The sequence below is a fragment of the Puma concolor genome, chromosome A2 (assembly GCF_028749965.1).
Source record: "Puma concolor isolate L17-30 chromosome A2, mPumCon1.1.hap2, whole genome shotgun sequence".
Lineage (NCBI taxonomy): Eukaryota > Metazoa > Chordata > Mammalia > Carnivora > Felidae > Puma > Puma concolor.
The window spans coordinates 137395343-137401342 of record NC_141668.1 but is presented as its reverse complement, the minus strand read 5'-3'; the positions used below and the strand labels follow the sequence as shown (position 1 = coordinate 137401342).

At 40.7% G+C, this 6000-nt stretch overlaps 1 long non-coding RNA gene across 1 annotated transcript in view; it reads right to left on the bottom strand.

The window, feature by feature from the left end:
* Positions 1 to 774: 774 nt before the first annotated feature.
* The window catches only part of LOC147583555 (uncharacterized), a 225010-nt gene continuing 219784 nt past the window's right edge, over positions 775 to 6000 (bottom strand). Inside the window, exon 5 of the long non-coding RNA XR_015243174.1 lies at positions 775 to 868. This is a non-coding gene — a long non-coding RNA (uncharacterized LOC147583555). The remainder of the gene's footprint in view (positions 869 to 6000) is intronic.

Sequence of the window (6000 nt, the reverse complement as noted above, 5' to 3'; positions counted from 1 at the left end):
CACAGCTGGGTGCATTAAAAAGGAGATAACGGGGTGGCACCCAACTGGCTCAGTCAATAGAGCATGTGACTCTTGATCTCCACGTCAAGAGTTTGAGCCTCACACTGGGGTAGAGTTTACTTACGAAAAAAAGAGACAACAGGACCAAAATGGAATCACTTGTCAGGCCCACCTCAGCAAACTGAAATGGGTATCTAACCTAATTGCACTTCCTACCTTCTCCAGGAATATAATCTCAACTGGTCAGTCTGGAACTTCTTGGTCAGCCTGAGTGAGGTCATCTCCTGATGGACTGATTTTGTCCCCCCAAAGAAAGGACCTTGCCTGAAATAGTCTTTTTTGTTTTTTGTTTTGTTTTGTTTTGTTTGTGTGTCCCTTGTCCTAAGCCCTATCTGCCTTTTAAAACCTTTTCTGTAGCTCTTTTTTGCTCCTTTCTATTTGCTAGATGGGATGCTGCCTGAGACATGAATCATTCATTAAAGCCAATTAGATTTAAAATTTATTCAGCTGAATTTTTGTTATATAACAGGAGTTAGGCCTTCAACATAGAAATTCCGAGGGACACAATTCAGTCCATGGAATCATTCAGCAAGGAGATATTCAAGGTACAACCCACTACAATAACTGTCAGACCTTGTAAGCACTGAGTGCTAATTAAGCACTTTTTATCTCAGTACAATCTGTAGCTACTTAGCGAAGCAGCTTAGGGCCCAGTGCTGATGAATCAAAGTCAACTCAGACTGAATCATGCTAAAAAAGCTTACCTTTATTTTTGCCTGAGTATGCCTTCTTGTTGGTAAGGAAAGGAACCAGTTGACATTATGTGGCTAAATCTGGAATCCTCCACCATCACTGTTGAAAATACACCCTGGGGAGAGAAGCATCATCAATATGATTTAACAAAGATTTGAATAGTGTGTTCCATCATATCCTAATATTATTATTTCTACCGCATTTTCTCTAAGGAAAAAACTAAGACAATTTTTAATGTTATCTCATTTTAAGATTTCAAGTTTACATCATAAAAGCTCTTCCTTTCTGCTACCTTACACATCTGGGGTTTTTGTTTATTTATTTCTACTTTTTTTTGCTTGAAAAATTTAAACCTGCAAAAGCAGTACAATGAATCCAGTAAACTCTTCATTTCAGTTTATCAAAAAGATAACATGTTGCCAAATTTGCTTTATTCCTGGGTGTGTGTAAACTTTTATACCTAGGATTTGTGCCAAAACATTTGAGAACAAGTTGCAGGAATTATGGACCCATCACTCCTAAAGACTTGAGCCTATATTGTTTGACCAAATACATTTACTTAATAAACATAACCCAGAGAATAAAAGGGAAAAAATGGTTGGTATTCACCAAGGACAGATATGAAAGGGGCCATTTTTTTTTTTTATGAAGAATTTGCATAACAATTACATTTCCCTTGTGACTTCAGGAAACTTGTAAATAAAAGAATTCCAAAGTGGGTTTAGGCCTGCTCCTTTAACCTGTTGTAGTCTGAGTAATGAGGAAAGTATTTGGATTTGGATTTGTGCTACAAGCTTCAACCCCCTGAGGAGACAGTGAGCTAACACAGGTGGAAAAGTTAGCAATTTATTGATTTGGTACATTCCAAACATAGTTTGGAGACCCCAAACTGGGATCATTCTTGTAAATGATTGTATTGGCTTCCTCTCAGCCATCAGGATTAACATGCTGCTGGGCCAGGGTTTGCCTTTTGATTCACAGATTAACAGCCCACAAATATCCTTTTGCCAAGCACCACATCATGCCTCTGGAACCAGTCATCTGCAAGCCTCAGGCTTGAGGCTCAGACCAGAAAACAAAATTCGCTGTCTGGGAACTAACTTTAAACCCAAATTCAAACACAAGTTGACTTTGGAAGGTTAAAATTCCCTCAGTGTAGTTTACTTATAGCTCCCAGTCTTTAGGTATAAAGAATTCATTCCACATGCCTCTCTTGCTTCTGCATTCATTTGTGTCTGTAAAAAGTTGTCTCACAAACTCAATTAGTACCCCTGAGCTTTAGCACACCCCCTTTGCTTGGTCACTCCCTATTGTCCATCGTTTCTTGACTGCTCCTATCATGGTGGACTGTTCCTAGAGAAAGGTGACCCTGTCAAGGTCTTACCATAACCTGATATAAAACTTATTATCCATGGTAAGCATCTCGTTAACTCATGCCACTTTTTTTTCCTCTCACCGGGACTAAACTTCGCTCTAATTAAGTTGGCATACATGTTTGCGGTACTGTTTTGAAAAGCAATGCTTTAAATTTGAATTTCAAAGTCTTTTTGGGGAAAAAAATGGAAAATATAGTCAGCTCTCATGTGGATCTCAAAACGGATGTACCAGATGTGCACTTCTGAATAAAAGTACCATACCTGAACATGAAATGTATGATGGTAGAGCATGATTAAGTTATGGGGGTGATGGGGAGTTCGTGGGGTCCAGGGCTGACGGCCAAGAAAGAATTCTTGAAGACATCTTTGGTGCAAAAAGATGATTTCATTAAAGCATGGGGACAGGATCCATGGGCAGGAAGTGCTGCATGGGGTCGTGACAGGCAACTCACTATATACCCTCAGGTTGGGAAGGGGTCAGGGATAGAATAAGTCTCCATAGAATTTTGGAAGCAAGGTTTCCAGGACCCTGAGGGGCTAGCTGTTGCTAGGGAAACACCATTTATTACCATTTAATAAAACCTCAGTCATAAGACCCTTCCGATGCATATCAGGGGGCCATCAGCTTGCAGTATGATTGCCAGCATGTATCTTGGGGCAGTTGAGATAAAGGACGTTGACTTATAGGATCATCAAGGTTGGGATAATGTTAAACTAAGCTAAGGTTCTCTTTTGCCCCTAGCAAAATGTCATTATCGAGGCAGCTGAGTCCTAGAGGGAGGTCAATCTGCTGGTTTCAAGGACTTGTGGATGGGCTGTAGGCAGTAAGGGAATTTAATTTTTCATTTGCCTTAGTTTCCCACATTACCATGGCAAGCACTTAAACTCCTTTCCTTTGTTCTTGGGTAGCCAGGAGTGTCTGAGGACTATCACACATATTCCACCTTGGTGGTGGGGGTTGGGGGTGGGGTGCAGCCTGTATGTTGCCCTCAGCTTGCCCCAAGCTTCCTCATCAGAGCACACGTGGGCTTCTGGTTACTTCTGTCTAGTAAGGTCTCAACTACAGATATTTGACAGGCCTAATACTCATTTCAGTGGACGTAGAAGTGTGTGTGAGAAAGTCTGAAAATTATAAACCAGAGTTTTTCAGCCTCAGCACCTTAGACATTTGGGGCCAGATAGTTTCTTTTGTGTGTGGGGAGCTTTGCTGTGAGTTGTAGGATACTTAGCAACCTCCCTGGCTCCTCTGCAACATTTTAATATGTGAAAACCAAAAATATCCTCTGGGGGACAAATTCACCCTGGTGGAGGACCCCTGCAATAGACAGTTGGCTTTGGTTTCTTTTTCCCATGTGATTGGTGGAAAATAATTGTAGCAACTGTTGGTTTGTTTTAAAGTCATGTGTGTATGCTACAGATTCTCTTCCTAATTGCCAGGTCACCGAGAGCTGGTACTAGGTGTTATTTACTCCTGCATCACTAAAAGTGTCTAGCACAATCCTTACACGGTATGTTTGTCATTGATGTTGGTCTCTGGCCTTGCTGCTTCTGAGAACAGTAGAATTGGACTTCCCATCCCATATGCTGGTGCACTTAAGAGTGGCCACATGACTCTTCTGGCCAATGAAATGGGAAGAGAAGTGATGCATGTCTTTCTAGGTGAAAACTTTAAAACCTGGGTGCACAATTTACCACATACTTTTGTTAGGAAGGGAGAATTTCCTCTGCCCTTCAAGGTCCTTCTAGTTGGACCAAGAATCAAATTGAGGTGAGGCAGATAAACAGGAGAAAGTCAAATTTGATGGTGTTTGTATGGGGAATCCACACACACATGAAATTCCAAAGACAGTGAGGCAACATGATGCTTCTATGAGGTACGAGAGGGGTAGATGTTTGAGGATACAAAGGGGACAAAGACCATTAGCAGGAAGATGAGAGGCGATGTTCAGAAAACAAAGCTTTCCCTGTTCTGTAGCTAAATTTCTCAGGTAAAGGGGAATCTTTGTTAATAGGTTTCGTCCTGGTACAAACCGCCATTGAGTGGGAGGTCAAGAGCTTTTCTGAATCTGCCAGGTTTTGATTTCTTTTAACTCAAAATAACATTCATACCAAAGTGACCCATCTTGGGGCAGCCTGCCTTTGGCACCAACATTTTCTTTCTGGCACAGTGACCATGAACATTTGCAATGGTGGCTGCTCCATCAGTTTGGGTCTCTGAGTAACTGCAATGAGCAGAATGTCTGCTTGCCTGTGCTGGACATTAGTAAGAGTCAATCCCATACTTTATCCTTACATATACGTGCTAGTTTTAATATCACAGACATTTGCATTCAGAACGCCTATGGGGGTGGTTTGATTCCTCTTCCCTTACCATTTGAAAGGCTAGAGATCACTGATGATGAGCCTATGACACAGTATTGAGGTAGGAAAATACAGTAAAACCTTGCATCATGAGTAATTTGTTCTGCAAGTGTTCTGCAAGATGAGCAAACATTTCTAATAAATTTTAACTTGATAAATGAGCCATGTCTTGCAATAGAAGTTGTAGGTGATATGGAATGTCACATGATCACAGCTGAGCCAATGGTTCCTCTCTCTCTTTCCCTATGCAGGATTGTGGGTGCTTGACTCCCATGCTTGGATGCTCGGTATCAAACCACAGTGTTTGGCAGATATCAGTCATTTTTCAGAAGGTTGGAAGTGTATTTTCTGTCACTTCAAAGCACCTATAGACAGTCCTTTGCTTTTCCATGTAAGAGTAAGCTTCACTTCCATACAAGGGAAGCTTTGCTTCATTCTAGGTCAGGCTGCCAGCAGATATAGAGCTCTTCTTTGGCTGCCTTATTGCCAGTTACATTAAATACAGTATATGCTAAGAGTTTATCACACATCTGTGTGAGCATATACGATGGCCCCAATGCAGAAAAAGATTCCATCGAGCCAAGAGAGAGCAGTGGTTCCATAAGTGATAGTGAAAGTTATCCTACACAATAACCTACCTCTCTCGTCTTCCTCACACAAGCCACGAAGATTTTCAAAGGCAAGTGCAGGTTAATTTATTTTTTTATATTGTGTATTTTCTTTATTATTTTGTATGACATTACAGTATTATAGCCACTTTTATATGAATATTGTCAGGTTGTGGAACAACTCATCTGAGTTTCCATTATTTCTTATGGGGAAATTCGCTTCGATATACGAGTGCTTGGGATTACAAACATGTTTCCGGAACGAATTATGCTCACAAACCAGGCTTTTACTGTAGCTGCATCCCAGGTTCCTGCTCAGGTTTATCTATGAGTAAGCTGCAAACGGGTTAATATGCCATGAAAAATAAAAATTAATTTGTCATTATCTGCAATGATTATATATATACATATTTAACCATTTAATTTAATTATTTAGTGGTTCTCAACATGGGACAACTTTCCCCATAAGGGACATTTGAGAATCTCTGGGGACATTTTTGGTTGACACATCTTTGTGAGAGGCGTTACTGGCATCTGATGGGTAGGGGCCAGGGGTGTTGGTGTCGCTAAGTATCTGATAATGCACAGGACACCCCACCATGACAAAGAGTTATCTGGCTGCAAATGTCAGTAATGCAGAGATTCAGAAACCCTGTGATACAACAACCAGAAATAAAAATTAAATATCCCTGAAATTACTGCGGTACACCAACACATTTGCTTTATAAATATGGATAGTTTGGGGGATTAAAGTACAATTAACTCCTTATCCTCTGTGTTTTCTCTGCTGTGTTTAATGTACTCCTTTCCTGTTTCTGATGCCGATTCTGCCCAAATTTCATTTCCTGTGTCTACATGCTGAAGACTACTGCCCTCTGATATTCCCTCCCATTTGGTTTTTT